Source organism: Hordeum vulgare, chromosome 3H (genome assembly GCF_904849725.1).
Source record: "Hordeum vulgare subsp. vulgare chromosome 3H, MorexV3_pseudomolecules_assembly, whole genome shotgun sequence".
NCBI lineage: Eukaryota > Viridiplantae > Streptophyta > Magnoliopsida > Poales > Poaceae > Hordeum > Hordeum vulgare.
This window is the reverse complement of record NC_058520.1, coordinates 9,219,015-9,229,881: the sequence shown is the minus strand read 5'-3', so window position 1 is coordinate 9,229,881 and position 10,867 is coordinate 9,219,015. Positions and strand designations below refer to the sequence as shown.

The following is a 10,867-nucleotide window of genomic DNA, read 5'->3' as shown; positions in this document are numbered from 1 at the left end:
CCGCGATCTGAATCACCGCGAGTACGACTCCATCAACCGCGTTCTAGTAACGCTTCTGCTTAGCGATCTTCAAAGGTATGAAGATGCACTCACCCCTCTATCGTTGCTGGTCTCTCCATAGGAAGATCTGAATATGACGTAGGAAAATTTTAAATTTATGTTACGTTACCCAACATAAAGAACCCTCACCCCTGAAGATTCCCCACTGCTTACCCTAAAACCAGCAACAATGCACAACACACAATAACTGAATTGTTCGCCTGAAAAACACGAATTGATGTTACCCAACACCCAATGATCAAATCACCTTTGATTCCACTTATTTTAGATGTTCTCTATACAACTTCAGGTGGCACAATTCAGTTTCAGGCAACACAAACAAGCGCCACAAGTCAGCCTGAACATGCATCAGAATTCAGTATCAGACAACACAGAGCAGCACTGCAATTCAGAGTCTCAGGCAACATGCCGCTCTAGTCACCGGCATCACACACACCGGGTGGGGCCATGAATCAGCTGAAAATAACTATATTTCTACATCGAAACACCTGATCTTGTAAATGCACTGCATATATACAACCATAGTCAGCCTCACTGCCGCCTCATTGCAAGGAGTCAACCCCTAGCAAGCTTTCCTTTGCTCACATAAACTATGTTCAGCAGGTGAATGAGCTGCTCATTCAGGTTCTGGAGGCGCTTCATGTGATTTTCATTGTAGTCTGATCTCTGTTGGTTGCGTTTTCCAAGCACCTTTAGCTTCAATAGCAACTGTGTCCTCTGTTGCATCATCATCATCTATGGAAAGGACTGCAGATATGGATGCATGGGTAGATTCACTATCATGGAGTAGCATAGGAGTGCTAAAAAAGACAGTGAAGCAGACCTTGCTACCATCATATATTTGCTAACGATATTAAACCTTTTGTAATCCTAATTCTGTTAGCATATCAAGTATCATACTATAAGGAATCCTCACTACTACTGGAGCGGCCTGCAGTTTTCAACAGCATATATAGTGGCATTAGGGGAATACCTAGACTCGAAGTTTATAGCCTATTTATACTGAATCAAAGGAATAAACAACATATCAATTAAATCAAAGACACATGGTCTCATGAATGATCAAACCAAAAAATACTGGTTATAGAAAGATAGCTAACCTGGGCAGAGTCGATGATCTAGGTCCTGCGAACTCTTGGTCATATGTTTCGCCAGTGTTAATTGACACTTCTCTCGAGAAGAAAATCCAGACCGCATGAGAAGCATCAACCAAATGATCAATAATAGGAAAATGTATCAAACTATGTACTCTACATATCTCCACACGCTCAATCTATTTTTTATGATGTTCGTGGTACATGAAATGATTAAATGTCCTTATTCACCTCTAAATATATATTTGCCAAATCATGGAGCCTAGTAGTTGCCCTATAACTATGTAAGGATCGGGCACATGCTTAGGCATGAAGGCCAAAACAGGTTGTGGCGGGAAGGATGCAACGACTTTGTTACCAACAAGAAACTAAGAGATTTATTTATTCATAGAAATATAAGTAAGCATCTTATTAAATGAAAAATACTCTTAAGGCAAGAATAGAAGTTCATGATGCTAATCCGTCGTGCAGAATACAGATATTGGTCATGCAGTCTTTATTGCCTGATAGGTTATCAATTTTATTTTCCTTGTTTCGTGAAGATAATTGAGGTTTAAAATGATGGGTCAGATATGTTACTTCAGCAAATTAACCTGTAAACTAAAAATACAGTAATACACTCATTTCAGATTTCCACCACAATATTGGCAAACATCACTTGCAGCTTTGGGTTCATCGGTTACCGTATTTTAGTTAGATGAACATAGACTAATTCCAAACGTTTTCATCAGTAGAATATAATGCAATAATTCCATTCCCAAAATGTTGGATAAGATTTTTTGCCATATATCAACTATGCATAATACACTAATGAGTGCAACAGTCTGACAAATGAACAATTCCAATGAGATACACTACCAAGAACAAACGATTTTAATTCTCCAAAGAAGTATGCATAGAGAAATTGTAGCCAGACAACTTACCGTAAGCATGATCTCCCACATGGCAAAATCATTAATTTCTTCTGATAAGACCAGTAAAATAGCATAGACAGATGCCAAGAAAACGCCAAGCTACAGACTACCACACCGCCTTGGGCTCGAAGGATTTGCCCAACCTTTCCACGTTGCAGTTCCCTTTATCCTCCTCAAGATCCTCCCCTAGCACCCAAAACCGTCCCCGATGCATCACCCCGTGCCGGCCCCGGACCCCGACAGCGAAGGTTGCGCCTCCCTAGTCCCGGAGAACTCCCTTCCGGAGGAGGATACGTCGGCTAGACAACGGTCGGGAGGGCACAACGTCCATGTCGCCCAGGCACACACCCTCGCTCCCAATGGCCATATCACTCCTCTGTTTTCTCTTGACATGTCCCGTTCCAACAAATTATATACTCAAAATTTGGGTTGCTTAATACTTTCATACATGGGAAGAAGAATCTTCGATTTTGAGACCTTCAGTTCTGTTGTGCAGCATGAAACAATATTGCAACCACTAAATCTTGCAGTCAAATTATTATGAAGGACGAGTATACATAATTAACAGGTTAATAACTTTCTAGACATATTGATACCCCTTCCCCATTCAGGTGGCTGTATATATAAATTGTAAATGTAAGATATCATCATTGATATCCGTGTGACAACATTATTTTTTAGCTTTTTAATGTGGCAGAATAGTTCCTTTGAGAAGAAATTACGGCAAATAGGGTCAGGTAAAATAATTAAGATAACCATTAACCCTCTTCTTTCGTCCATTATGTCTAATAGTTTGGAAGTGATGCTCTATGGCATGCATGCTTGGACAAGAACAATCGGATGAAGAGGGAAAAAAAGATGAAGCGAGTTTAGAGATAGATATGGGATTTAAAGGAGATGGCTGAGAAGAATAAAGGAAATGAGAGGAGTGAAGAGAAGGGAGAAAAAGGTGAGAAGAAGATCACCTGGTGGTTCATGTTTGTTTCCTCTACAAACCTCATGCATTTGTCGAACCTTGAACAAAAGAACCCATCATCAGCTGATTAGCTCACGATTAAAATAAATATTTAGTACTGAACAATAGTAGCAGTGTCGTGATTAGTCAAGTAAATACTAAAAGCTTCACTAATTTCAGAATATTTCCCTGAGATAAAATATTTTGACATTCCTTTGCCCATATTAACATAGCTGAATCCGTGGCTAACAGATAATAAATTTTCATCAGAGATAATTTACAATGATGATATGATTTTCAAAAAGACAAACAATATAATTTTCATAAATATAAAAGCCAAACTATACTAAGAAGTAAACAGTTACAAATTTACTAAAAGCCAAACTATAATTTTCTAAAGTAAGAAATTATTCTGCTCACACAACAGTAACTAAACAAACCAACGCCAATCCACATCTCGCTTACGCTCAACCCTTACTCTTATTCCGCTCAGACAAAAAATGAGTTATGAACATGAATGATTTCTACAAAGTTAGGGAATTAGAATATGTTTTTACAGTGCTACAAGGTTTCAGTTTATTTAAAAACAATAATACACTGTTAGAATGATTTTAAGCAATCGGCAAGCTCGTAAAACTTAAAACGCCAAAAGACATTACCTGAATTAATATTCAAAGAGATAATTATTAGATATATACTGTAGATACTATTATAAAGAATTATTAATCTGGGAGTTACCGTTTATTGATTAGAAATAAATAATATACAACATCCGAATGCAACTAACTCTGTTGGCAAACATAGGGGCCAGCAACTAATACCGCTAGGGGCCTAAGATATTCTATATAAAAAATCATATTCCATATTTGTAGTTTGCAGATGTAATAGAAGTATAAATGTCCATAGACACACTTAAGTGAAGCCGAAACCTCCCACACGCATTTCTTGCACACATGACAGCTGAAAATTAACAATATATATACATAATAGATGTAAGAATAAATTCCTGAACATGGCTTATAAAAACTCTAACCTCTATAAGAAATGGATGGATAAACATGGCTTATAAATGAAGTAAGGAATAAATGTACAACCCGATTCTTGGTCTGTGAAAAAAACATACCAGAGCAGCTCTAGCGAAGATGTGTTGCCACTAATTTTATCTATGTTTTACATATATACAGAGAGGTAACTGTGGATGCTAATGTTAATGCAACAAGGAATCTAATAGTTTTCCAATGCATATAAGAGCCTAATCAACACAGTTTCTGAATATATATAGAGAGAGAACTTAGTAAGTATATATGTAACCCATTTTATTGATTAGAGTAGCCATTGTATCTGGCGGTTATGGATCTTCTGAATTTCAGTTTCTCAACTTTAATAATTTCAGGATAGAAAAAAGAAAAAGAAAAACCAACTATTTCCTAAAATTACATATCGAAGAATTTCCAATTTCAAATATAGATAAAGTAACATGCCAGAGCAAGTAGATTTAAATATGGGAGATTATTTAGTACCGCAAGCTGAATGAAGCTCTCAACCAATATTTTCTTACCATATAAGGAATCTCACGTCTAGAGCCAGAAAAGTGCAAACATCCAAAGATATAATGTTGCGCGAAAGCGGCTAGGCAAGCTTCCATGGACTACTCAGCATTTTAAATGTTCATAGATGAGACATCCAGATTTGGATTGAGCATCAATATTATCTCAACCTAGGTAAAATGAATTAAAATGTATGAGAAATATAAAACTGTCAAGAGTTTTAGGAAGCTAAGAACCAATTAGTGTATTTTTGGTCAAGAAAGAAGTGTATAAAATTAGAGTAACAGGGTGCAGTACCATGTCAATTAATATTTTAAGCTAAAAAGAAAGAGTACATATTCAGTTTGGTGTTTTTATTACCATTCAGAATTCGTTGACATCAAGTTATCTTCTCTCTTCCTTTGTGTGAGACTGCACCTACATATTTAAATGAGATTCATACATGAGATTTTTATGCACATAACTTAAACAAGATCATGCTTTCACTTTCAAATCCTGACTGGATGCTAGCAACTATTCCATGGTTCCAAGGGTTGATACAATACAATCGTCGCTACGACAGCCAACGTAATCAATCTATAATGTAAAATGGATGAATCAAGCACAAAAAAACCACCAAAATACACATATGCATACATCCACCACCATTTGGAGAGAAAAAAATGCATCGACCACTCTGGAAAATTCCATACTTACTGTAACTCAGTGGTGATGAACAATCCCGGCCTTGGACATCCTCCAACTCAAAGGCGACGAATGACCAACTCGTTGTGGAACCGTCGCTCCCGCCGGCACAGGAGCTTCCGCGACTCCTTCCCCCTCCCGCAATGGCGTCGTTCTTCAGCAGGCCTAAGTTGGCGGTTGCCTCATCACCTCAACAAATCATAGGCACCAATAGTAACTGGAAATGGCACTAACGAACAAACTGGTGAATCTGAAGCCATGTAAAGAAATTAGTGCAATTCAAAACAATAAATCTGGGACATCTCTCCGAAGTATGTTAGTATGATCGAGAATGTGTGAAAACAAAAACAGTAGTGAAACGGAAATTACCCAAATCTGGTACATGTTGCCAACAACAAATTGCATGACTCATATAAACTACATCAGTTATCTCACAAGCTATCATGCACTTCTGAATCATAATGACTTTCACATTTAATGTACATGAAGAGTCCAAGCAGTTAACATACGATATAGAAAAATAAATATATGCATTAACTTAAGTACTCAATCAAATTAAGCAATTGACTTCACAAACATGGGATTATAGAGAACCCGCCAATAATAGAGAACTCGAGTTTAAAAATAAGCACAATAAAGACTAAGCTGCCAAAACATGTTTTGGAATGTCTCTCAGTATCTAAATGTAATCATCATTCGACATCTCCTTGACAGTTTCCATATTTCTGTTTGACTCGAGGAAAATAATTAACTCAACAGTAACTTGCAGCATGTAATTTGACAATCTTTAGAGTAGTACATGAATAAAATGGAAGCAATATACCTAAATAGCAAGATATTATATGATACACATACACATCAGGTTTCTGATGGTCCACGCAGCATCAGAAATAACAATATATATCTAGAAAAGAACTATGCGGGGTTCTATTGTTCTGATTAATTGAGAAAGCCACAACCTCCTTCCCACGAGAGAGCATGATCCGTGAATTGGCGCAGCTAGCCACTACAACATGAGAGGAGCATAGTAGCATGGCAACCACCATGACCCAAGTGTAATCAAACTAACCTGATACCGATGCTGGCTAGTTCCTTGAGGCACGACAAGAAGAATTGAGGCGTGGTTACACCAGTTGGATCTCCTCGGCTACGAAACGGTATAGGAACAGGAAGGACCCGGTGCTCTGGATGGGTATATGTGGCCTCTAGCCACAATGCTGACGAGGACAAGGGCGAGCGCAGCCCCACAGTAGATGCAGGTGACACCGGCGGCGGTGAATCGCCAGTTACCTGCAGCAGAACAAAGACGCAAGTATGTTAAGCTCAAGAGCTTCCCTCACAGTTTGGAACCAACAATCAGTTGTTTGTTAATAGTCCAGATATATGATGATAATTATAAATGTTTTTCCTTGTGAGTCAAGAAGCAAGGCCATGTTCAGAATTCGGAAGGAAGGCCATGTTAAGAATTAATTGGCAAACAAAAATGATAATAATTTCGCGATGTGATCGCTGCTAATGAGAACAAACGTGAAATTGTGTTAACTTCAGAAGACCACAACGTGCAAATTATTTTGGTGTTTAGTGAATGAGAGAAAACACATACCTGCAATCACAAAGAAGGTCTAAATTCATAGATTAATTCTTTACCTCGAATACTTCTAGCTAGTCCATTGGTGAGTGCAGTTCCTGGCAACGAGTGCACCATACTTCAACACGTACAATGTCCAGCAGATGAAAGCAGCATCGGACGTGTTGCATCAATGCAGTAGTATGTCGAGCATTCCACAACAGAAATAAGGCAGTGCACTATCTCAAAAAATTTGTGATGTAAAACATAATGGAAATCACATGACAAAGGATTTGGTGTTGTGATGATTATCAAATCTGTTTGGAGAAAACAATCATTTGTCAGTCCAAACTCCCAAAGGAAAAAAATGCCCGAACACAAGATGCAATAGATTAATTATTTCCCAATCCTTTGGGCTTGCTTGATAATAATATGCCATCAAATTGAAAGGCCACTCTATGTTAATGAACACCAACGACCCAGATTGGCATCTCTAAGCAACCCAGCGCTCACTAAGCTAAGCTATAGTAAGCATCACAACATGCATCTCAACAAATCCAACAAATGGGGAGCAGAGCATTAGGGGAGTTGGATGGCAGGGTAGATTCGACATGAATCCAGTGGCAAACCTACGTGCGACAACAGCAGGAAACAACATGAACTGATGCCTTCCGCATACCAACACAGTGAGACATTGGGAATCAAAACAGAAAAAAATCATGAGAGGTGACACGAGCGCAACGTACCAACAATGGCCGCCTCCGGAGAGGACAGAGAAGGGGATGAGCCTACGGACTGGGCACTCCGCCCGTCGCACGGTTGGTCGACCTCGCACACCGGCATCGGCAACCTATGAAAACATGACAAGATTTATTAAAGTTGGCATGAATAGATTCTTTAACACAAAGTAGCATATAACCCAATCACCAAAGAGAAAAAAAACAGAGTTGAGTAGTAATTAATGAATGAGCTATACCCACATCACCAAAACAGGAGCTGCTGATTAATGCGGTATTAGTAGTGTAGTACTCCTACCTGGCGACGCCCCTGTACTTGGAGACCCCCCCTGGAGAAGCCGCTGCTCCAGCGGCGGAGCGTGGCGAGGTACTCCTCCCGCGACACCGAATCCATCTCCGACCTCTCCTTGGCGTACTCATCCACGTGGGTTCATGAACGAATGCATGAGGAACGTTATTTTTGCAGGAACAAACAGTTGTTACACAACCAGCACATTAGAGTCTGTATTTTTATGTGCTTTGCTCATCTAAGTTGTACACTAAAACGCAAGCACGACATGGACTGTCAAGGCGTTACTACTACTCAGTGACTCATCACTTTTGCTCTGCTGTCACCTCCACAACTCTCGAGTCAATGGACAATGGTGGTGCTTGCCAAGACACACCCCGGCTCCTGTTTGTACCAAACAGGAACTGATGCAGCAACTTGGATGTACATGTACACATTCGTATCAACGATGATTTCTTTCTTTTTTTCTGTTTCCAAGAGAAAATTCAGTGTGGTTTCAGGCCCCCAATATTTGAGAGCTGCAAGGTCATACGCACGAGTAGCTGCCTCCTCTTTCTCATAAGCCCCTGCAGAGTTACCACACGCTCAGACAACTAAATCCTCAACAAGCAAAAAATAAAAATGAAGAGAAAATAACAAGTGACATGAATCTGCCAAAAACAGGTAGGCTAGATGTGTGTCTACAAATATGCTTGTGAGACTTACCCAGATAGACTATTGAGCCAACACAGCATCAAGCATAAGTAGATCGCAGTCACATGCAGATGACCAGACAAGGACCCCCACAAAAGATAAGAGGAAACAAAGAGATAAAAAAGTATAATCAGAATATCAGCCTTAATAAATTCGTTTCGCTTTACGGAAAAAAATATATGCTTTGTGCTAATAGCAGCCAGATATAGTATGAGGATCCAGAGCAGTTTTTTAATCAGTATTAGGTACCATCCTCGTATTGCATCCCTATTTTTCCCTCTACGCATAAAAATAATAATTCTATAAATCTGAACTATGATTTTCATACTGTCTGAAAGACTATGTGATTTAAATCTGAAAATCAGAAGGAGGATTTTTTTTACCTTGCCTCCCTTTCTTCTTGTCCCAGAGGTATGCCTCAAATCTGCATGTCCACCTGTGTCGGATCGCATATTAACATGCATGCAGCTGATCAATTTATAAGCACTTGCTTTTCAAGAAGATAAAAAAGTAAGGAAAAAACTGATTGACCAGATTAAATGAGCAGGCAGCGGTAATGCCGATTGCACATCAACCGGCCCTCCTACTTCCTAACAACAAACCGCAGTTGACTGAATTATTCAATTGGAGCATGACAAGAAAATCCACCAGCTGAATTCAAGAACTAAACCGGGATCATGCTTAACTGGCTCTCCGAGAGATCAGGAGGGAACAAAGGGTGCAGACTTTTGACATGCAGGCCAAGGTTGGGGACCAACCAATTCTCCGACTTTTTATTAATCAGCGGCAATGCGCAATTGATTGGTTATTTTGCGGGCTTGAGATCGGAATCAATCCAGAGAATACACGCATGATCCATACCTTGTGACCCCCCTGTAGATGGAGCTCCTCTTCCCAGATGAGGCGGCGCCATTGGCGGAGGCGTCAGACTCCTTGCTGCTCCTGCTCGACTCTTTCTTGGCCCGCTTGGGCGTCGCTTTCACCTTGGCGCTCCCGGCCTTCTGCATCCGCGCTCGCTTGCGGGGAATGGCGATCGAAGAAGAGTGGGAAGAGGACGGCGACGACGGGACGGCGGCGCGCGAGTGATTTCCTTGCCGCCGCCAAGAAGATTCGCGATGGAGACGACGGCGACGATGGCCAGCGCGAAGGAGGATGGCGGCGGCCGGCTCGCCTCCGTGGTTGTGTTCGAGAGGATGAAGGTCCATCTCTCGTGCAACTGTCGCTAGGGGTAGCCGTCGCTGAGAGGCAACGACCAGCAAGATACGGGAGATGGGATGGGGGCGAGAAGATCCGGGATGGCGTTCGCGGTGGAGGGACGGCGGCGAAGGCCTGTGGGATGGCACCGATCTGGGGATCGAGATGGAGGCGATGTGGTGCGCGGCTGGAGCATCGGGGTCTTTTTCTTTAGGTTTTTTTTTGGCGTGGGCGTGGAACCGTGCGAAGACGAAAAAAGACCATGAGAGATTTTTTTTTTGTCATGCGCTAGGGATAGAGGAGCTCAACGTCGTGGTTTTTTTTAATAGCCAGAGGAGACGAAAATTAATCAGTGTGGTGGGAGGGTGGACGAAAATAGACCGGTGAGCGCCAGCTACCAACTGCCCCTTTAGGCCTCGTTTGGTTAAGGGGGATTGGGGAGGTTTTAAGAGGGAGGGATTTCAGGGGATTGGGTGAATCCATTTGTTCCACCCAATCCTCTCAAATCCCCGGGGCTTTGCTTCCATTAGTCCCCCGATGAGGGTTTTGAAACACATGGATAGAAAGGGATTGAAGGGGAACGGAGGGGATTGGGCTAAGCAAACCCTTCCTACCAAATGGGCGCCCGAGGATCTGTGGGGTTTCTGGCCCTCCCGGGGATTTTTCTCTCAAAACCTTTCCAATCCTCCTTAACCAAACAAGGCCTTAGGAGTAGAGATTACATGTACCGTCATCATATCACCAAGAGAACTTTTGTCTTATGTTCTTTATGCTGGTGAGGGATAGGTCAGAAGATGTTCAAAACAAGAAAAAAACCAAGAGCAGTCGATTCATAACAATTCTGAGAAGCTCTCAGGCTCTCAGCTCACATAGCTAACACATGTTTGGATTCCAGGCACAAGTGAAAACCTAGAAGCTACATAAATATGGTTGCGTAGAAATGCATTTTCTGCTAAGATGCCCTACGGTGCAAATCCTGCCGATGGTCACTTGTATCCATCTATATAACCCTCGGGGTGGATCTTTTTTTACGTGACAAACAATTTCTTTATAGTGCTGTTATTTTTCTTGCATGCAGTATCTTTACCTACTAATAAAGCACGGATAACTTTTGTCTGTACGTCATCGAAGTT

At 41.0% G+C, this 10,867-nt stretch overlaps 1 long non-coding RNA gene across 1 annotated transcript; it reads right to left on the bottom strand.

Moving 5' to 3' along the window:
• Positions 1 to 295: 295 nt before the first annotated feature.
• Positions 296 to 9,448, bottom strand: LOC123442464. Its single transcript, XR_006630472.1, has 14 exons — positions 9,402 to 9,448; positions 8,924 to 8,976; positions 8,553 to 8,561; positions 7,857 to 8,413; positions 7,568 to 7,671; positions 6,902 to 6,960; positions 6,324 to 6,544; positions 5,267 to 5,471; positions 4,931 to 4,987; positions 4,582 to 4,740; positions 3,034 to 3,082; positions 2,078 to 2,553; positions 1,161 to 1,227; positions 296 to 807 (listed from the first exon to the last, which is right to left on the bottom strand). It is a non-coding gene; the product is annotated as an uncharacterized LOC123442464 (long non-coding RNA).
• Between the last annotated feature and the right edge of the window lie 1,419 nt (positions 9,449 to 10,867).